The 22,690-nt window shown below is 36.2% G+C and overlaps 1 protein-coding gene across 7 annotated transcripts in view; it reads left to right on the top strand.

The window, feature by feature from the left end:
* The window catches only part of ESR1 (estrogen receptor 1), a 527,593-nt gene that overhangs the window by 25,824 nt on the left and 479,079 nt on the right, over positions 1–22,690 (top strand). Inside the window, exon 1 of one of the 7 annotated variants that reach the window (XM_007484757.2) lies at positions 2,712–2,931. The exons of 2 other annotated variants lie outside the window; for them this stretch is intronic. The gene's annotated coding sequence lies outside the window, so the exon portion shown is untranslated. Of the gene's footprint in view, positions 1–2,711; positions 2,932–18,131; positions 18,289–22,690 lie in introns of those variants that run through there. 4 more of the 7 variants (XM_007484765.3, XM_056818945.1, XM_007484763.3 and 1 more) reach the window with 4 other exon arrangements.

Genomic DNA, 22,690 nt, shown 5'->3' on the forward strand with positions numbered 1-22,690 from the left:
ATTACTTTTCTTAAAAAAAATTAAAAACATTTAAAAACATTTTATTCCAATAATAAATCTACAAGTAAGTTTTTCAAGGTTTCATAATTCATATTGTCTCCCTCCTCTCTTCCCTCCCCCTCTCCCAGAGTTGACAAGCAATTCCACTGGGTTATACATGTATTATCACTCAAAACCCATGTCTATATTGTTCATTTTTGTAATATCATAATCTTTTAAAACCAAAACTCCAAATCATATACCTAAATGAACAAGTGATATAAATCATATGTTTTCTTCTGCATTTTATTCCAACAGTTCTTTCTCTAGATGTGGATAGCATTTTTTTCATAAGTCCTTCAGAATTGTCCTGGATCATTCATTGTATTGCTTTTAGTAGCAAAGTCAATTACATTTGATTGTCCCACAATGTTTCAGTTACTGTTTACAATGCTCTTCTGCTTCTACTTATTTCATCCTGCATCAGTTCATGTAGCTGACCATTACTTTTCAGTTAGAATGTTCAGATATTGGTTGTGCAGGAAAGAATAAGGATTTCATCATACATGATAAAAATAGTATAATATTTATAGCTCTATTGTACCATTAGGCCATTTACGATTCATCTTTTGAGACAAAACATCTCAGTCTTGTGTTCATTTAGTTCAGAGTGTGACAAACTAAATTGCGTAATATTTAACAAAATAAATAAAAATGCAATAACACATAACATCACATTTTAAAACTAATTTAATATGTAGTTTGCATAGATTCTTACATATAAATTACTATCTCCAATTTCTAATTGAGTTTGATAGTACTGATTTTGATGATCTGTAAAAACAGGTTACTTGATGTACTTCTCTAGGGTTTACTTAATTTTTTTATCTCTATGTGCTAAGATGTAAACAAATATTCATATTTTTGAGATTAAAATACACCCTTCTCTATGATTCTCAGACTATTATTTCTTTCTTTCTCTTCCTCGTACATAGAGCCGTAATGCTTACCTGTTCAACTATTTTCTTTCTCACATATGTATCCAAGACAATATCAATATCTAAACATCTACATATGTATGATATATATCTGTACATTTATGCATATATGTATGTGTATATATTTATCTATTCCAACCATTTGACAATATATACCCTCTCCCTTTAATTATATTTGAATATTCAGATGTCTTCATTTATTCATTCCACAAGCATTTATTAAATGTCTATAGCCAATCCTTATTGAACTGACTTTTTAAAATGAAAATGTTTTAAGTATGGTAACCAATTCTGAAAAAAAAACAGTGAATTGTTTTATAGTTGTCAGTATTATGGTTTTGTAGTTCTACTTGTGCTTTTTTTCCTTTGGGTCACTAGAAAGAAGTGAAACCCATAGGTTTTTCTCCACCATCTCCTTCTTAAATCTTTTTTACACTAACATTGGAGATATTAAAGGTTCAGCTTTTTTGTTTACTTAATAGCACATTGCACTATAAACAATATGTATGTATGATTTTATGATGATCATCAAATTGTTCTCATTAGTGAAACAAAAAAAAATCACTGATTTATTAGCTAACTTCCATCAATTGAATATCCTTTCTTGGGAGCTTCTCTGATATTCCCTTATTTTACTCCCAACTTGATTCCCCTGCAAAGACATATGTTGCATTATTGTCATTCAGGTATTTTTCAGTCATATATGCCTTTGTGATTCCACTTTGGGCTTCTTTGCAGAGATCGGAGTGGTTTGCTATTTCCTTCTCCAGCTCATTTTACAGATGAGGAGACAGACAAACAGGATTAAGTGATTTACCCAGGGTCACACAGCTAGTAAGTGTCTGATGTTAGATTTCCTGACTCCACGCTCAGTAGTCTATCCCTTGTATTGCTTAAATGCCCATATTTTGCCAAGAAGCTGGTTATTGTTTAGGTCAAATCTCATACCTATGGATATCATGTTAAAAATAATTCCCCCATGACCAAGTCTCAAAATACTAATATTAACAATTAACATTTATATAGTACTTATATACCAGGCATTGTGCTAAGTGCTTTGCAATTATTATTTCCTTTGATCTTCATAACAACCCTGGGAGAGAAGTAATATTATCATCCCAATTTTATAGATGAGGAAATAGAGACAAAAAGAAGTCAAGTGATTTGCCCAGGATCATATGGTTAGTGTCTGAGATGTGATTTGAAATCAAGTCTTCCTGTCTCCTGATCTAGTCCACTGTGCCACTCAACTATATACTAAGTGGACACAAGGTACACTTATTCAGATTAACATTAGCTAAAACAAATCCCAATACATTGAAAGAAGTCTCAGCAGTTGTTTATTATATATATTATTACAGGATACCTCCTGTAATAAATAAAAATTAATTTTTGAGAATTTATACTAAATTTATACATATTTATTACTAAAGAGAAAGAAAGAGAAAAAGGAGGTTACCAGCCCAATTCCCAAAAATCCTGGATGAAGTTGCTTCTTTATCATATTCTAGATTCCCAACTTGCCCTGGCCCATTTTACAAGCAGTCCAGCAAGGGGGCCCAGCAAACTGCATAGTCAGGCCAGACAAATTAAGGTTAGCCAAAGAGTGGGCTTGAACCAAAGTGAGTGAATTCCCACTTGTGCTGGCTCTTATATGTTCCATGACATTACACCTAGTTGGTTTTTGATTGGACAGTCTGGGTCATGTGTTCTAATGTCCAGGCACATAATCACACCACACTGCCAGGTCAGAGGCTGGGCAGAGGAGCTACCATCCACCCATTCCAGAAGTCAGAAACTGCACTGTTACTCTGCGTCCTACCTTAATTCGAATGTGGAAACTATAAATTATATTTTTGTGTTAATTTCACCCCTCCCCCCAAAGCAATTTAAAGATCAAGGAAGAATGTCAGAAAGAGAAGAAAATGAGAGGGAGAAGAATTTCTTGAACATGGTAAGGAAAATTAGGATTTATCCATTGAGCCACAAATAAATTATTTCTACTGATGCACTCTCATAGGAAAATAGAAAGAAAGTTTATATTTGATGGAAGGATTTTCCTTTTGACAACTTATGCTTATGAATAAAAATGTTCATAATTTTTCCTAGTGTAGATGTCAACAAGTGGGAATCTTTTTTGAACTTTCTGTCTTTGCCCATGGCAAATGTTGGGCCAACTATGTAACTTCCTTTACTTTTTTCTCCCCAACGGTAAATTGAGTTTTCCAAGCTTTGTTTTGTAATTTTTTTTGGGTGGCTTCAAAAAATTGAAATGTAAGACAAAATATATTGCTACCATAGCAAAGATGTTCTAGGCAAGAGGGACACTGTGAATTAAGGCAAATGAGTGAGAACATTTTTGTTAATGAAGTTCAACATGTCCAGTGCTCCTAGAGTGAATAGAGACCCAGTAGATTTATCTCTGTTTGCATTGCTCTCTTTGACTGTATGTAAATCTTTGTGGTGATTACACGGTATTTATTCTCCATTGTTTGAAACCCTCTCAAAAAGCTGAATACAGGACTTCTTTCTCCACCCTGCTGTTTTTGTTCTTTTACACTTGGCAAAGGTTGATTGATTTTATTTTTCTTTTGGCCTCAGATTCTCAGCAACTTGAAATGAAAGTGGCTTTTGGGGGGGATTTTGTTTACTTCTGAACCCACATTGTTGATAATAGAATTCTCCTTAGAGTGGGGCTTATAATTTAATTTCTGCTGAAGAGGCAGCAAATGGAGGAAGGCATTTTTGCTGTCTGTATTGTTTTAGCTGAAAATATTACTTTTTAAGATGCTGAGACTCTCTCTCTGGGACTTTTCATTTTCAGTAAAAACCTGTCTTTTAAAGATCTATATTAAGAAGATCACAAGTAAATGTTATAAAAAAATAGGAAGGAAAGAGGGAAAAATAGTAAGGGAATGCATATGATGTATATAAAAATGCTTTGTAAATCTTAAAGTCCTAAATAAATGTCAGCTATTGTAATTATAATTATAAACAATATCACATAATTATCATTACTATTACTACTACAACCACTACCACTACAACTATCACTACTATTACTCCTACTGCTACTACTATTGCCCAGAAATGGTACATTAATACAGGAAACTAGTATGATGAATAAACTTTGTTAGTTACCTGGGGGTATGTGTCTATTTGCATGATGATGTGTTCATATATGGAAGACTTATATAGAAAAATAGAATGGGGAGAAAAGGAACTTGATAGCTAGGTGGTCAGGAAAGGGAAGTTTAGCAGAGTCAAGTCTTTACACTAAACCTGTAAACTCCTTGAGAGAAGAGACTCTCATATTTCTTTCTATCCCCTTCAGAGCCCTGACAATGCCTTGCATGTTGTATATATCAATACATCTTTTAGAAATTTAGATTCCTAATAGCTCAGCTCTTTTCCATTGACTCTTCTTCAGTAGGAAGCCATTGATTTAGCATTTTTAACCATGTAAGGATTTATTTTTCTTTAGTTATATTTCTATACTTGGTTGTAAAACAGTCAGAACTTAAGTGACACAATGGAAGCACTAAATGAAATAAATGGTGAATTAATCAGAAAATGAAAAAAAAATAAATGTATAGTTGAAAGAATATGCTCTGTGAAATAAGTTGCTATTCACCTCAAAAGGTGGAAGGGACTCTCCTAGAATACTGAGATTCCTTGAACTTACAAGCATGATGTGGTGAATAGAAAGAATTCTGGATCTGGAGTCTAAACTCCTGAGTTTGAGTTTTACTTTTGATATATGCTAGTAGTATACTGTTGGTCAAGTAGAATAATCTCTTTGAGGCTCACTTTAAAATGGGGCTGCCCACCTTGCAGGGTAATTATGAAGGAAGGTAATGTGTAAAAGTCTTAAAATGTAATAATGTGAGCCATTCCTAATAGAAAGATTTAGCTCTGTTTGTGTCTCCATGAGGTGTATTTTCAGAGTTTTTTCTCTCTTCCCTGTCCTTAAGCACTGTGGTAATGAGAATCTCAAGCCAATATCTCTGTGGTCACTCATCTGTTTAGAAAACAAATCGAATAGGATCATGGATCAAGAAGGAAACCGATTTGGCTGCCCAAGTGTGCTACAAAAACAGTAAACAGCTTAAATGGAGAAAAGCAGGATATACAAACACTGCTAACTCTTTCCCCCCTCCTCTCTTAATAATCTAAGCCAACCCAGTCAACACATCCCATCATTTTAGAGGTACATTGGTCAGAAATTACATATTGCAATGATGAGAGCTCTGTCTTTTGCCTTTTGGCATTAATTCTTAGGATTAGTGCTATGGGCTGAATCCTGAAAATTTTTGTGCATGGCTTTATTCTTTCCTAGGTTGGCAACAGTAATAGAGGGATGATACAGAGGCACAAAGATGGGGCTGGCATTGATATGGTTGTGGAAATTTATGGGATACCTTGTTTTATGAACTAAAACTCTCCCTTGCCCATCCATCACTTTTCTCTCTTGATGACCTATTTGTTTCTTCCCTCAAAGGTCCCTAGACCAGTAGTAGGTCCAACTGCCCATACAATATGGTTTGGTTGATTTCTCCAGACTCTTAATTGCTGCTCCTTCCCTAGATCCACTTCATCTTTGCTGTCCCTGCTCTGGCATCCTCAGCATTTCAGTCTCCGGAGTTGGGGAATGCCTTTAGAACTTTAGAAATTCCCTGCTAGAAGGAACATTATGTATATAAGCACTTTATAAGCTTTAAAGTGATTTATAAAGGTCAGCCATTATTATGATGATGACTAATACTAATGAATAGTATTATTATTTTTCATTGGAATGTTAATATATTAACATGCATTAATTTATCAGATTGGTTGGCTGTTATCTACAGGCTTCCAAGATGATAGCATATGGGAAAAGTAAATTCCAATGAAGGACAAAAATGACATAAAGATAAAGACCAGGTCTTGAGGCCCCAGGAAGGTGGACCCAGCTAGAAGTGCTGCACTGGGAGACCAGAGTCAACCAGAGAATATAACTTGACAATACTGAGAGCCTGGTATGGTATGGGAAGAGACACCCAAATTTCACTTATTTCATGTAGTAGTTGGCTGTCATTTGGTCAATAAGCAATTGCTAAAGACCTATTCAGGCAGCTAAGTGCTCTAGAATGGGTAGAATTCTAGGCCTGAAGTCAGGAAGACTTACCTTACTGAGTTCAAATCTGGCCTCAACACTTAGTAGCTGTGTGACCCTAAGCAAGTCACTTTACCTTGCTTGCCTCAGTTTCCCCATGTGTAAAATGAGCTGGAGGAGGAAATGGCAAACCTCTCCAGTATCGCTGCCAAGGAAATGCCAAATAGGTTCATGAGGAGTTGGAAACAACTGAAAAAAAAAGACTGAACAACAACAATGCAACATATATCTTCACAGGGGAATCAAGTTGAGAGTAAAATAATCCACTGGAGATATGAAGAGTCAGACAACAAGTGCCTACTATGTGCCAGGTACTATGTTGAAAACTGGAGGGAGAAAGGCAAAAGATAGTCTCACTTCTCAAGAAGATCACAGTTGAATTGGGCAGACAGCATAGCAAATAGCTATGTACAAAGAAGATTGCTTTATAGTTGAGGAAGCAGAGGTCCAGAGAAACTATGACTTGCCTGCATGTGCATAGATAGGATTCGAACCTATGTTCTCTGATTCTGAATACAGCATTGTCTTCTCTGTATCATGCTGCTTTGATAACTGTGTACCTTGTACTTGAATTCACTTTGGATCTTTTTTGCTAATGATAGTGATGTATTTCTCTTCCTTTTCTCCATGGGCTTATCTCCCATTTTAAATCTTCGTTTATACCCAGATTCCTACATCTGAGTCCATAGAGAGACAGATCATTGGCCTTATTCCCAAATTCAGACACATAGCCTTTTCCTGACTCAATAAGATCATCTCCCCATCACCCGAACCTCAGTGGTGATACTTTTCAATCATATCCAGGTCGGTCTAGCCTTGGGCAGCAGGCTAGATTAAAAAATGAATCATATCTATTGCACTGAAGTATGAGGAGGGAGAATGATTTTTGTTTATTTATTTATTTAATTAAGAATATTTTTTCATGGTTACATAATTCATGCTCTTTCCCTCCCCTTCTTCCCCCCCTCCTGTATCTGACAAGCAATTTCACTGGGTTTTACATGTATCATGGATCAAGACCTATTTCCATATAATTAATATTTGCAATAGAGTCAGGAGATTGGTTTTTGGAAGATAGATATAGTTTACTTAATACTTGTTATTGAGGATGACATGGCAAAATTTTTCCAGACTACTGATTTGTTGTAATCATAGTGGGGAGGAGGTAAAAGAGGAGGTCCTTTTAATGTAGGCTCAAGAGAATTTGTGATCTCTCTTGGCCATTTTTCTTTCTAGTTTCTGTTTTTATGACTCAAAAGCTTCTGTGTCTGTGAAAGAGTTTTGCACATCAAACCAGTCCTATAAATAATTATTTTTCTGTTGATCTGATGATATAGAAACATTTGGGGGGAAGCGAAGGCTGGAGACTATGCCTGGATTCTTTCACAACAGTTTACTTCTTGAGAAAGATAAGCCTTTCTCCCTTCATCTCTAGTATTATATAACTTAATATTCCCCCTCAATGGTTGAAAGGAAGAATCTTTTTGTGCCTGAATAAAGAGAGTACAAAGTCCTCAAGGAATAAACCTTCCTTTGCTTTGGCTTTCCTCATGGTCCTAGCTAATTGGGGTAGTTTAGTGGATGGTTACAATTCAAATTTATTTCAAGCCTCCATTAATTCTGCAGCCCTTTACAAAAGCATCTTCTAACATTGGGGAATTTATCAATGGTCCACACAAAATTTTCTTTCAAAGCAAAGAATCAATCTGCAGGGTTTTATTGATAAAGTTTGAAGAAAGAATAGGCATGGAACTCTCAGATCTAGGGCTAGTCAGAAGTCTTTGCTTCCACCTGACAAAGGTTCAACCTGCTGGTCAGTGAGTTGGATGCTAAGAAGCCACTGGAGGACAGCCAAGAGCCAGGACCAGCATTTAGGATGGAGCCATTTAGGATGATTGCCGGAGTCCTAGAAAAGAGCCATAGATCTGGATCCAGTTCTTGGAAGCCAAAGGACAGAACAGGGCCGTTATCCAGAAGGATGAAGCAAGTGTCAATACTGTTTGAACAGACCTAGGACAGGCAGCATTGGCACAGGAAATCTTGGATCAAAAGCAAGAGCCAAGGTTTGCTGAGGGGTCATTGCCCCACACTAAGGTCAGGATAACCCAGGATGCCAGGGTCAGATCACAGGGAAAGGAACGGGCAAGAGGTAAAGGCAGATTGTTGTGATGAAGTCAAATGACAATGACTCTTTTTGAAGAGCAAGATCTAAAGTCCCCCTAACCAAAGTAGAGAAGCTTTGAGAGTCTTCCCATCTTCAAAGACTTTTTCTATTATTGAATGCTAAATTCTTTGAATTGAGCTAGAAGTATGATACCTCAGAAGCCAGCTAATTTAATATTCTTATTTTATAAATGAAGACACTGAGACCCAGTGAGGGTAATTTGTTTGTCTAAGTCACACAGATATAGTAAGACTCAATAGTTTAATTACTACCCATTCATAATTGTAAAGGTAGTACTGGGGTGATTGAGAAGTCAATTAAACAAAAAGCACAATTAAAAGTTACCCAGACTTAAAAAGATCACCATCTTCTGGTGCCTGGATGTATTAACTTGGTTTTTATCTTTAGGCACATTGCTTCTGGTCTTTTAATCTTTTCTCTTTTTTAACCCTAATTTGAAGTGTGAGTTTTGGATTCACAATCCTGGTCTAAGCCTGAATAATAGTATATCTTTATCTATATCTATGTATGTAGTAGAGTTATTTCATTTTCACAAAGATCAAGAATAATTGTCACCTTCAGTTTTTAGTGTTAGCTCATCAGTCAGTCAACAAGCATTTACTAATCCCCTACTATGTGCCAGATACTGTGTTAAGCTCTAGTGATACAAAGAAAAGCAGAAGATGAGAAGCATCCCGAGTGTTTGCAAGGTCTAAAGCAACTTGAAGATTAAAGAATCTCCACCTATGAGGAGAAAGTTATATAGCAATGAGCTTTGGGACTGGGGTTTGATCCACACCACTGAATTTGACAGGTACCATGACATGACATCATAGTTAGAGACCTGACCTTGTAGGGGGAGTTAGAGGTAATCAGTTTTTATATAATGCTACTATATACCAGGTACTATGCTAAGCACTTTGCATATATTATCTCATTTAATTCTCATAGCAATTCTGTCAGATAAGTCCTGCTTTATCCCCATGTTATTATTAAGGAAACTAAGGCAGACAGAAGTTAAATAATTTGCTCAAATGGCTAGGAAGTGTCTGAGGCCAGATTTAAACTCAGGAAGAAGAGTCTTCCTGACTTCAGGTCTGGTGCTCTTTCTGGCTTCAGACACTTCCTGGTGGGACCCTGAGTAATTTATTTAACTCCATTTGACTCAGTTTCCTTATCTATAAAAAAACCAAGAGAAGGAAATGGCAAACTACTTTAGGATCTTTGCCAAGAAAATTCTAAAAGGGATCACAATGATTTGGACATAACTGAAGCAACTGAAAAACAACATGTAATAATACAGTAAATAGTTTTTAAAAATGACCCTTTGATCTTAGTTAAGGGGGCATTATTCCTCACAAGTAAACACTTGGGCTATTTTATAAAATGGAATTTGAATTTCTCTTATTTTTGTTTGGTTGAGATTTATATCACAGAGGTCTCTGTTTTGGACATATCCTCATCAAGATAGATTCTCAACTTGTTCATTACTGAAAAGTTGAATGACTTGCCTGGGTAGCATCCAAGGCAGGACTCATTGAATACAGGCCTTCCTGCTTCTGAGACCAGTCAGCTACTCACTATAACATACTACCCCTCAAAATGGAAGGAAACAAAATAAAGAAAATCATTAGAAACTACTCTACCTAATCATGTAGCAGCAAAACAGTAAACTTTATTATATATATATATATATACATATATATAATTATAATAAATTGAAAGGCACCTTGGTATAGGAGTTCTTTACTGGGATCTGTCTATAGGAAAAAAAATGCCCATTTCCCAATGTTTTTAATAGTGTCCTGAACTTGGAGTTAGGAGATAGCTAAAAGTTAGCATTCTGAGTACTGTTAAATATTGGTGGAGACAGTGAATATTCTCTTTTTATCCTTGAACTTATTGGGAAAGCTTTCAGTATTTCACCATTTCATCTAATACAAACATTTGGCTTTAGATAGATAATTTGTCCAATGAAGGAAAGGGTTATTTTTATGCCTTTGAGTATTAAAAAAATACAAACTCTTACTTTATTTTGTCCAAGGCTTTTCCTGCAACCACTGATACAATCATGTATTTAAAAATTGTTGTTAATGTGATTCAATGTTAATATTGTCTGATGTTGACCAATCCTTCCATTCCTAGTATAAATGCAATTTTGTTACAGTGAACAATTTCAAAACACATTGCTATAGCCTCTCTACTAATATCTTATTTATTTTCACCAATATTAATTAATGATATTAACTATAGTTTTCTTTATGTGTTTTATATATCTCTGGTTTGAGTCAGAGAATTGTATCTGTGTCATAGAAGGAGTTTGGTAAAATGCTTTCATTCATAACTTTTATATCCAGTTTACATTTTTTTTTTGTTTTTAAAAGTTTCTCAGGTTGTACTTGCAAATCCATATATAGACCAGGCTTTTAAAATATGGCATATTTATATTTTTAAAACATGCATTCATTTCATTGACATCTCCAGTTTTCCATACTTATAATTAAGGCATTCACAACCCCACTTCTCTCAGATTTAATAACTTCTAATGGTTCTCTGTTACCTTCAGTATGAAAAGCAAAATCCAAGTAAAGTCCTTTACTACTTTGCCTCTTATATTTCTGTAAGAATACATTGTATTCTCCTTCCCATTCTATAAGATCTAGCAACACCAGCTTCCTTGCTGTTAATTGAACACAGGATACAGTATCTCCCAATGCTGAACATTTTGGTTAGTTGTCCCTCAAGCCTGGAATTCTCATTTCTGTCTCCAGGATTTCCTTGCTTCCTTTCTGCATAAGTCTTTCCAGTTCTTCTTCAGTGGTCAATGCTTTTCCCTCTGACATGACTCTCTCTCTCTTTCTCTCTCTTCTCTCTCTCTCTCTCTCTCTCTCTTTCTCTCTCTCTCTCTCTCTCTCTCTCTCTCTCTCTCTCTCTCTCTCTCTCTCTCTCTCTCTCTGTATGTGTGTGTATTTTAGTTTCTTTTCTTCTCTTTCCTTCTCCTCTTTCTCCTTTATCTCCCTTTCCTCCTTCCTCAGTTTACATGTTTTGCAGTTTCCTCTACTCTGATATGAACTCCTTGAAGGCATGGATCTATTTTCACTTTTCTTTATATATCCCTAGACCCCAGAACATACTAATTGTCAATTAACCAATTGATTAATAATTTCCTTTTTTATCTTCTCTATTTTGAATACACTTTTTTTCATCTTGGTAATTTGGTTTGCCTCTCTTTTTATGAGATCAGCTAATATTTTATTGTTTTACTTGTCTCTATACATGTTGTATTCTACCCCACATCCCAGGGCAGAGATTGTTTTTCATTTTGATTTTGTACTCTTTTAAAAAAAATAAAACCCTTAGCTTCTTAGAATTTATACCAAGCAGCAGTTCCAAGATAGAAGAATGTTAAGGGCTGAGCAATTGGGGTTAAGTCGCTTGCCCTGGGCCACACAGTTAGGATGTATCTCAGGTCAAATTTTTACCCAAGACCCCCATCTCCATGTTTGCTGCTCTATCCACTGAGCAACTTAGTCACTCCTATAAAATGTTCTTCATACTTGCCGAACTATTTGGAAATATTGAAATACTACCTCAAACACTCACCAGCATTGGGAAAATTACTTTACTTCTTTAAACATATTTCTTCTTCAGAAAAATGAGAAAATTAAAAAAAAAACACATTTTCTACCACATAGAATTATTGTGAGGAAATCATTGAGCAAACTTGAAATGCTGTTTATTATTAATAAACAAATATAAATCAACAAGTCTAATTGGGTTGAAAATAATACCATGCAGGAAACAGAAGGCTCTACCAAATAAGTTCCAATATAATTTGCTGATGGATACAATGTTTAAGCAAAGGGTTTTTTTTAGCATGACACAGTGAACAGATACCCCATTGTAGCCACAATCAAATGAAAACTTCCTTTTTGTCAAATTTATAAACCAATATCAGATAGTTAATATGATGTTTTATTCATATATGGCCTTCTGTCATTCTTTGATTATTTCTTTTTTTTTTAAATTCTTATTTTCTCTCAGTAACAACTTTAAGACAGAAGGGCAAGGTTAGGTAAATGCAGTTAAGTGACTTAGCCAGGATCACACAGAAATGTCACGTCTCAGGACAGATATGAATCTGTCCTCCCAATTCCAGGCATGGTGCTCTATCCAATATACCTCTACTACCCCATTCTTCAATTATTTCAAGTGGTAGTCATTTCTCAAATAGATTATAAACTCTTTAAGTGTTGTTGGTTTGTGGTAGTCTCCTAGACTTTCAGGGTCTTTACCCTAACTCTCACTTGTACTGATGAATCAGGTCCATAAAGTGTAGCTTTGTCTCCTTAGAGCTTTTGGGCTAACCTGGAGGACTGAAGAATATTTTTCTAATGCTCAGAAGGCCCTCCAAATAGTTCTCTTGCCAAAATTATTAGTTGATGATCAGTCTGTCAACCAGACAATTAGGCTTTATAAAGGGCTATTTATTTCAGTAGTAGAGTTGGTAAAAATCCCATCTAGAAAAAGTATATGACATTCTCTAATAAGTACATGCAGAATCTAGAGGAAAGTGAGTTCAAGCATAACGACTGGAAAAACCTCTTGTTGGCATCATAAAGATGCTTTGCTTAGATATGGTCTAGCTTTTCTGCTCTTCTCTTTATAGAACTTTGAATCTAAGTCTCACCTGTCCTTGGCTTGTAATATCATCCTTCTAGGTTTGAGAGATGCTCCTCTGGCTGGTAGTGGGGAGGAGGAGATGAGGAGACTGAGATGAAGACCAAGACCCAGGGCTCTGCTTCCCCCTTACCTATGAATTCTTTCATACAGCTTTAGATAGAATGCTCTCTCATCTCCACTTTCTCAAATCTCTCAGGCCCCAAATGGCTTGATATTTTGTAGATGGTCCATGTGGCCTCCCTGAATGTCCTCAGTCATTTGGAACATGATTTCTGTGCAAAGTTCTTCTAGTCGATCAAAAAAAGGATTTTTTTTCAGAACATAGTCTAAAGCTCATGATTGATTGATTCAGTAGAGAAATGTTCTCACAGTTAAGGTATTTGACTTTAGCTTCTTGATACTTTTTAAAGGGACATGTGATTTGAGTAACTTGATCAGGTCCCAACTTTTTTATTTGTATGATTTAAAACTAATTTCCAGCTCATTGTATCCAATAAGTATTTATTAAAGCCTATATATATCAGGGGCTATAGTAGACTCTGAGAACACAAAAAAGAAAACCAGGTCCTGTGCTCATGTCTGGCACTCTACTAGGATAGATAATAAATACTTGGTGAAATTATAGATGCTTGCCCACTATATAGATGCATTGTTATCCATTTTGTGTTCGTACTTTTTAGAAATGGCACTATCTTTTATTTAGTCTGAAAAGTCACACCCAGCCATGGCAGGGTATTGAGGAGAAAGTCACAGACTAGAGAGAATATCACACATTAGATAGCACTCTGGCCTTGGAACCAGGAAGATTTATCTTCATGAGTTCAAATTCCACCTCAGACACATTCTAGCTATGTGACCCTAGACAAATCACTTAACCCTATTTGTCTGAGTTCCTCATCTGGAAAATAACCTGGAAAAGAAAATGAGAAAACCACTCTTTGCCAAGAAAACCCCATATGGGGTCATGGAGAGTCAGACATGACTGAAAATGGCTGAACAACAATAAAATTTTCATACTGCCTTTAGTGCTTTCGTGTGTTCCTTAAAGAACCAGGAGAGGAGTTATTAATCCACTGTCTTCTTTGATGGTATATCCAAACTGCTTCTGAAAACAGACAGAAATATTACCACTTTTTTCATTTTTTGAAATGCTTTAATCACTCAGGGATCTTGACTTGTTTTGATAAACTAGTCCAAAAAAAAAAAAGCAGGTTCTTGTTCTTTGAATTCCTAAAATATGTACACACACACATGCACACACACACACACACACACACAGAGTTCTTTTCCTCTTTAAAATGTTTACAACTTGATTTATCTTCTTATACATATAGAAAAAATTTAAAAAAATTATTAAATGCTTGCTATGTGCAAACTAGTTGTGATTTACACAGTGAGATTTGGCTAGTCTTTCTGAATTTATGTCAAATGTGAGCTTTATCTGACTTTGTTGATTTTTCTCCCACAATATTTTTTTTTGGTTGACTTGGCTACTGAAATAAAGCTATAAAAAAAATTTTTTTTGAGATTTGAAATGTCCTTAGTTGGCTGCTCTCCAAGTACCTTAAACTTTAAGTAAACAATGCTGAAAGGTAAGTAGATACTGGATGTTGAACATATTACAACTTGTGACTGTTTTAAATAATCCATACTCAGAGACTGGGCAAAAGTGTAAAGCTGGGACTTTCTGGGCCTAGATCTTACACATATGTAATGACATGCACCTTAGGAAACTCCCATAGTCTGAAATATCTAAGGTAAAAGGAGAATCTAGGTGGCTTAGTGGATTGAGAGCCAGGCCTGGAGATGGGAGTTCCTGGTTCAAATCTAACCTCAGATACTTCTTAACTATGTGACAACTCCACTCCCACCTCAATATAGTTGGTTTACCTTAAGTTTTTCCTTTAAGGAGAAAACAAGCTTGGGGTCACCTAGAGGACCTGTGATCAAGTTGGAGCAAAATGTTTAAGGATACTTATTAGATAGATCTCCACGATTAAATCTAGAAAGCAATGACGTACATAATTCAGTTCTAAACCCTACCATTAGATGAAAAGAAATTAGTTTGGATATTGTAGTCAAAGAAGATTTCTGTTTGAATGACCCAGATAGTTTGCCTCATTTCTCTGATTTACTTTGTAGTAGAGACCTGGTCATTAGTGGGAAGAGTAGAGAGCAAGATGCCACATTGTCTTGAATCCTTAAAAAAAGATTTCAGGGTATGAAGTATTAGTGTGTTCTTAGGTGAAGTATACACTGATTCTGATTGTTTTATAAAAATGCTGATGTTAGTACAGTTACAATTAAATACTTAAACTAAATGCATAATCATCAGTTGAATAAGCTATATCAGAGAAGTTAATTTCTGAGTAGTGGGATGGAAACTTCTTCTGTTAGAACTTTTTCATTTTGTTTTGATTCACCTGTGCCTAGCATAGTACTTTGAACACTGTAGGTACTTAATAAATATCCATTGAATTGAATCACATTGCATTCAATTAAATTTCTTTTTCAATGGCATTACTTATAAATTTGTTCCTCTGTTTTGACAGCTTTTTCTCATCATTGATTCTAGTTTTTGATGGTGAATTCCATTCAACTAAACAATCACTAATTTTGGACAAGATGATAGAGAAGCAATTTTTTAAAATGATCATTGATGCTTTTTTGGATATTGATATCATTTCCCAGGACCATTCTGCCAATGACAGAACCTTCTCTTGCAATTAAACAGTACACCCAAATAAGCCAAAACAACACTTTGATCATGTCTGATAGCATATACTCTATTCCTCACCTGTAGTCTATCACCTCTTCTGAGAGGAATAAGGAGTACCTTATTATCAATTCTCTGGAGTTAAGATTGCTCACTGCATTAATCTGACTTCTACTATCTTTAAGTGTTATTTTCTTTTATATTATTGTGGTTGTCATGGATATTATTTTCTTAAGAGTTACATAACTCACAGTTATGTAATTTTTCTGGAATTAATAAAGAAATAGAAAGACAATATATAATAATAAAAAAAAAGCAGGATGGTATAGTGAAAATAATCTTGGCCTGAACCAAAAATCTGAATTGGAATTGTAGTTCTACTTCTTAGTAACCTTGTCGTTTTGGGCAACTTTCTTGCTCTCCTTTAGCTTTGATTTCATCACATTTAAAATGGGGAAATAATACTTGTGCTAGCCTGCTCACAGGGTTGTTGGAAAGATCAGTTGAAATTTCGTTCTCCCAAATGAGTCTGTAAAGTACTTGTCACCTCTTCTAACTTCCCAGTGATTCATAGTGCTTCCTATAGACCCCTTAGTTGATAAAGTACTAGAGTACCTTTATTCATACACTGTACTTATCTACATGTAGCTATGTATTGAGTGACTCAACAGATTTGACAGTAAAAGGCAGAAATCACTGCATAGCTTGTCTCAATTATCATTGTAAATCATATAATCGGATATTAATATAGATAAATTTTTTATTGTTGTTCTTAAACTTCTGTTCAGAGAATTGATTTATTGGCTAACTCACTTTTCATTTTTCACTAATCTTAAGATTACAAAGAGGAGGAACCTCCTTCCTCCCCTCCTCCCTCCCTTCCTTCCTTCCTTCCTCCCTCCCTCCCTCCCTCCCTCCCTCCCTCCCTTCCTTCCTTCCTTCCTTCCTTCCTTCCTTCCTTCCTTCCTTCCTTCCTTCCTTCCTTCCTTCCTTCCTTCCTTCCTTCCTTCCTTCCTTCCTTCCTTCCTTCCTTCCTTCCTTCCTTCCTTCCTTCCTTCCTTCCTTCCTTCCTTCCTTCCTTCCTTCCTTCCTTCCTTCCTTCCTTCCTCCCTCCCTCCCTCCCTCCCTCCCTCCCTCCCTCCCTCCCTCCCTCCCTCCCTTCCTTCCTTCCTTCCTTCCTTCCTTCCTTCCTTCCTCCCTCCCTCCCTTCCTCCCTCCCTCCCTCCCTCCCTCCCTCCCTCCCTTCCTCCCTTCCTTCCTTCCTTCCTTCCTTCCTTCCTTCCTTCCTTCCTTCCTTCCTTCCTTCCTCCCTTCCTCCCTCCCTCCTTCCCTCCCTCCCTTCCTTCCTTCCTTCCTTCCTTCCTTCCTTCCTTCCTTCCTTCCTTCCTTCCTTCCTTCCTTCCTTCCTTCCTTCCTTCCTTCCTTCCTTCCTTCCTTCCTTCCTTCCTTCCTTCCTTCCTTCCTTCCTTCCTTCCTCCCTCCCTCCCTCCCTCCCTCCCTTCCTCCCTCCCTCCCTTCCTTCCTTCCTTCCTCCCATCTCTGTGTATCTCTGTATCTCTGCCTCTGTCTATCTTTGTTTAGGCCTATCTGTCTATCTTTGTCTTTATATTTATGACTAGCTGTCTTTCTATTGTTCTAAGGAGCCTATCCATTTAATAAATTGCAGCTTGTCTGTATACTCTATATACTCCTCTCACCAATCTTACTTTCCCCCAAAACTCTTTAAATCTTTTACAGTAGACCAAAGTTCTTCAACTAAGCTTTTTTAAAGACTTTTAAGATATAAGCTCTTCAATTATAAACAGGTTTCAAAAGCCCTTTAAATTTCCAAGTCCTTTTATTAGCTCATTTTCTACTTCAGAATGTTTATCTCCTGGGTCAGAGGGAAACTTAAATCGCTGCAGGAAATGCCAGACAGTTTATAGAAAGATCATATGACAGAGGGAAGGGCTTAACATTCACGGAGAAACTAAACTACTCTAGGTTGGCTCTAGTGAAGTACATAATTAATTAGTGTCCAGAAGAAGGGAAATAAGTTGAGGGGATGGGTGAATGGGATGGTTAGAATCCCTCTCACAGAAGAGTTTTCATGTGGCTATTTTAGTGGCTACTAATTTAGGTTCGCCAAAATTTATGTACCGAATGAATGCCTTTTCCTAGTTAGATTCACCTCTGTGAAGACTTCATGCTTTATTATAGGCAGACAACAGATCATCTGGACTATATTAGAATTTTGCTGGCAGCTTAATGACACACCCTCCACTTCTTCTTTATCCTACTTGAAGTGCTCAGAAAGTTAAAAAATCTGGCCTAGCATGAAGAAAAGGCAGGCCTTCATTTTTCAAAAAGATTTTCCAGGTCTTGTCAAATGGTGGTGCTAGCTCTTCATTTTTGAGGCGTTGCATTTCCTAATTTCTTGGTCATAACAACCTCCTGTGTATTGCCACAGAGCAGATTTCACCAAAACAGAGAATGCAAGGGCACATGCACAGAAGCTGTTTAATGGGCTAGAAAGGTTAATAGTCCTTCCTCCTGCATATTCTATAGTATAAGAAGACAGACAGGCTGTGGGGGAGATTCTTCTTCCAAGTAGGTACTCCTTTTTCTTCCCTCCTCTTTTTCTTTTCTTTTTTTTTACCCCTCTCCTTTTTTTTTAATTTTTGAAAGGGGTATCTGTGTATATATGTTTTTGTGTGTGTGCATGTTATTTATAAGCATGTTGTAACTCTAGTGCTTACAGGCATTCACTTTCTTTTTCCATATGGCTTGAGGCATATTTTGCAAAGTCTGTTGGCAAGAGTATTACTATGTTCAAGTGTTAAGTTTGAACTAAGTGCAATGGAAATTCACTTTTGGAATAATGATCAGCTGAGTCAGAGGGCAAGAAGGGTACCTTTTTCTTAGTGCTAGAGTGACGGACTTACAGCTCCTAACAAAATATATTTGTTGGCTACAGGTCTCTTCATGAAATCCACAGAAATATTCCAGAATCACCTCAGTCTCTATCTGAACGATTGTGCGCATTGATGAGATCTCATATAGAATGAACTGAAGTTATCATAAACATATGCCAACTACCTGCTATGTTATACTCTAAATACAATAACTTTTGGCAGTTCTGTCCAAATATTTTGAATAAGCTATTTCCTAGAGGAGGGAAAGATTTCTGAAAAGCAACTTAATCCTGTAATAGGAGCTTAGGAAGAAGGACTTTCTCTCATTGATTTGCTTTGTAATCTCAAGCAAGTTATTTCGACTCCCGACCTCAGTTTTCTTTTGTGTGAAGAAGAAAAAAGCAACATTGGTTTATTTGTTTCAGCAGCCTGGTGTCCTCATTAATGACTGTACCACATATGACAGTGTCACATGGTGCTAGTCCAGTAATGATGTGGCAAACACACAGCAAGGACAGTACACTTTCATTTTGGTGAGAGGAAAGCCACAAGTTTCAGGAAATGTTCATTTTAGTTGTTGGTTTAACTCTGTAGCAAGAAGAGAAGTAGCCATCCACAGGCATAAATATAATTTAAAAAATATATGTGTATATATATGTGCATGTGGATATAAGGATTACATTGTTTCTGGACATTAATTTTACGGCATGGACTCCTGTTTCTAGGTACCAGATTCCACATGGCTTCATGGGCAAGAGTGATTAGACTTGCAGAACAACTTTGAGAAGGAGTTTTTTTGGGAAATAATCTTGTTTCGGATGTAATTTTAAAAAATTGTAATATAACGAGTGCAAAATAAGGAGGACAATAGACTGAATGCCCAAAATTCACCTAGTCTTTTAAAAATATGCACATAGGGCAAAAGAGATTAAAGTGGCAGTTTTAAATCATTTCCTGTTTGCTCATAAGTGCTTCACTTAATTTCTTTTTACCTTCTTTTCTTCATTTGCTAAATGGAAACATCACCATGATGAGGTTTTGTTTTCATTGTTTAGATCTGTTATTTCATCAGTGTAGGGAGCCTGGAGGTGAGAAAACTCCCTCTATCAATGTGAATGGCTAACATCCTTGTACCTTATAGTTTTACAGAGTTTCCTGGCAGAAGGGAGTTACCCAAGGCCATATCACCAGTAAGTGTCAGGGATGGATGGAACACAGATCTTCCTTATACTGGGTTAGGCTCTTAAATTACTACTCCACAAAGCTTCTATTTGTTGTATTTAATTAATATTTATTTTATTCCATGGTTGTCTTAATGGTACTTATTAGGCTTTTGGACATGTGAATGTATTATAGCAGAAATTGTCGGGGGCTTTCAAATAAAAAAGTTATAAATGATCAATAATTTATATATGATTAATGTTAAGTAGACAGTAAGAGCTCATTTAAAAACATATTAATAATATTTATAGAGTGCTTTAAGGTAATAGCATTTGTCAGTAGAATTTTTACTTGAAAATATATAAATTATTTAATTTATGGATATATTTAATTTATAGATATTTTAAAAAATTGTGATAGGGAGAGGGATATATCACATGTTTCTTGAACTAGCAGTGAAGACATAGTTGCATAACTCATGTTAACCTTATTTCTGAATAATTAACCTCAGCTTTACAACCCACTAGCTTGGTGGTAAGTGTGTATGAGGTGGGATTAGGGAGTGATAAGCAACATTTTTACTTTTTACTCCTCAAATACACTTACACTGGACATTTATCTAGGTGCTAGAAATAATTTCTGATGGCTTCTCCATCATTCTTTTTCATGTTATCTGTATGTTCTCTTCATATCTCTTCATAACCAGTCTGTTCACCTCATTAAAGCATAGTTCTAATGGGACCAAGATCCTAGGTCTGAGATCCTAGTGGGCTGCTTGTTTAATATTATACAGAAAAAATTCTGTTTTTAGAGTCATTGAGAATAATATGTTCCTATTGAAGGCAGTTAGGTAGCACTGGATCTGAGTTCAGGAACTCTCCTCTTCCTGAGTTCAAATCTGGCCTTGGACATTTACTGGCCAGCTGATCCCAAGCAAGTCACTTAACTTTTTGCCTCAGTTTCTTCTTTTGTAAAATGAGATGGAGAAGGAACTGGCAAGCCACTTCAATATCTTTGACAAGAAAACCCCAAATGAGGTCATGAAAAGTCAGATATGACTCAAAATACTGAACAATAAGAAACCAGTCTAGCCACTTCACAGATGTGTACTATTGGTTAAGATCAGGCAAAAGACAAGTAGTTTATTTCATTTAGTGTAGCCCATCATCTTCAAAGAGAGAAAAAAAGTCAAAGGCCATACATATCTGGTTATGGAAGGGAGTGTTGTCTTTCTCTATGTACCTTGACTTTCTAACTGGTTCTGTATAAGCTTTGGCATCATATCCCACATAAAATGAGGGCTTTGAAAATTTACTTTTAATAAAACTGAGAGCAGTTTTATTTTATTTATATCAGGAGAACTTATACAGACAGGAAGCTAAAAGATACTTTGCATGGCTTGTTCCAGGAAAGATGACTTCACTGATTAGACTTCAAGAAGGTTGTGATTGTATTTCCCTGAAGCTTCATTATATAGTAGAGAAAAAAGTAGTCTTGTTAATAGGAAGACCTGGGTTCCAGTCTTCTGACCCACATTGGCTATGCAATCCTGGCTAACTTGCTTGACCTCTTAGTACCCTCAGGCAATTTCTTAAGACTACAAGTTGCACTGGGACAGCTAGTTGACTTGGTAGATAGAGAGCCAGGCCTGGCAATGGGAGGTCCTGGGATCAAATGTGATCTCAGATACTTCCTAGTTGTGTGACCCTGGTCAAATCATTTAACACCAAATGCCTACCCCTTACCATTTTTCTGCCTTGGAATTAATACTTAGTATTGATTCTAAGATAGGAGGTAAAGGTTTAAAAAAAAACAAAGACCACAAGCACAGATCTGATTGACAACAATAATAGTAACAACAAAAGAGCTTCTTTATAGTGAGATAGCTCTCCTTCTATGACTGTGATTTTAAAGATGATAAAGAGCCATGCTTCACCTCCAGGCTATTTTTCTAGAAGTCTGTAAGTCCTATCAGGTTCTGCACAGCATTAATGATTCAGATTAAGATGAAGTCATTAAATATTTCACTTATTTGATGGAGAGTGTTTTGATGAATATCAATGCACAAAGAATAGTTTCTGGTATCAATTAGACTTTAATAATATTCCTGAAATGTTGGCAGTTAGGTAGCTTAGTGGATAGAGTGCTGGGCGTGGAGTCATGAAGACCCAAGTTCAAATTGGACTTAGACGAGTACTAGCTGTATGACCCTAGGCAACTCAAGTAACCTCTTCTAGCCTCAGTTTCCTCATCTTTATAGTAGGATGTTAATAGCACCTACTTCCTAGGGTTATTTTGAGGATCAGCAAGATAGTATATGTGAAGTCCTTTGTAAATTTTAGGTACTTATAGACATTCTAGGTTTAATATTCTTGATCTCAGCTTCTTCATCTATAAAAGGAGAGAGTTGGTTAGATGAACTCTATTTGTCTTATTTTAGGCAATCATGTATTTGATTGGGCAAATGCCACTGAAGTTTTTAAATGCCACTGGGAATTCCTAATAAAAAATCTAAAGATGTTTTAAGTGTGCTTTCCAGTCAAAGGCACCATATCATAGTTCTGTGGCTCAGTGCTTAGTCCCTATATATGTACCATGGAATAAATGTTCTCATAACTAACTGAAGTAAGGCAAAGTCCAGAAACAAATTGTGTTTGTAATTTTTGATGACTGATGAATCATCACTGACATCATCATCATCATCATCATCATCATCATCATCATCATCATCATCATCATCACCACCACCACCACCACCACAATCATCATCAAAATCTACCTCTTTAATTTGTTTTAGTTCTGTGACCCTAGAAAAGTCTCAACTTTATATGACTCAGGCAGCAGCCAAGGGCTTTTCTGAGACCAATTGGCAAGGGGAATTGTGGGAAGTAAATTACTCCAGCCAAATAAAAGTATGTTAGTTTTTTAAATTTAGTTTAA

This window comes from Monodelphis domestica, chromosome 2 (genome assembly GCF_027887165.1).
Source record: "Monodelphis domestica isolate mMonDom1 chromosome 2, mMonDom1.pri, whole genome shotgun sequence".
In the NCBI taxonomy this organism is placed as follows: Eukaryota; Metazoa; Chordata; class Mammalia; order Didelphimorphia; family Didelphidae; genus Monodelphis; species Monodelphis domestica.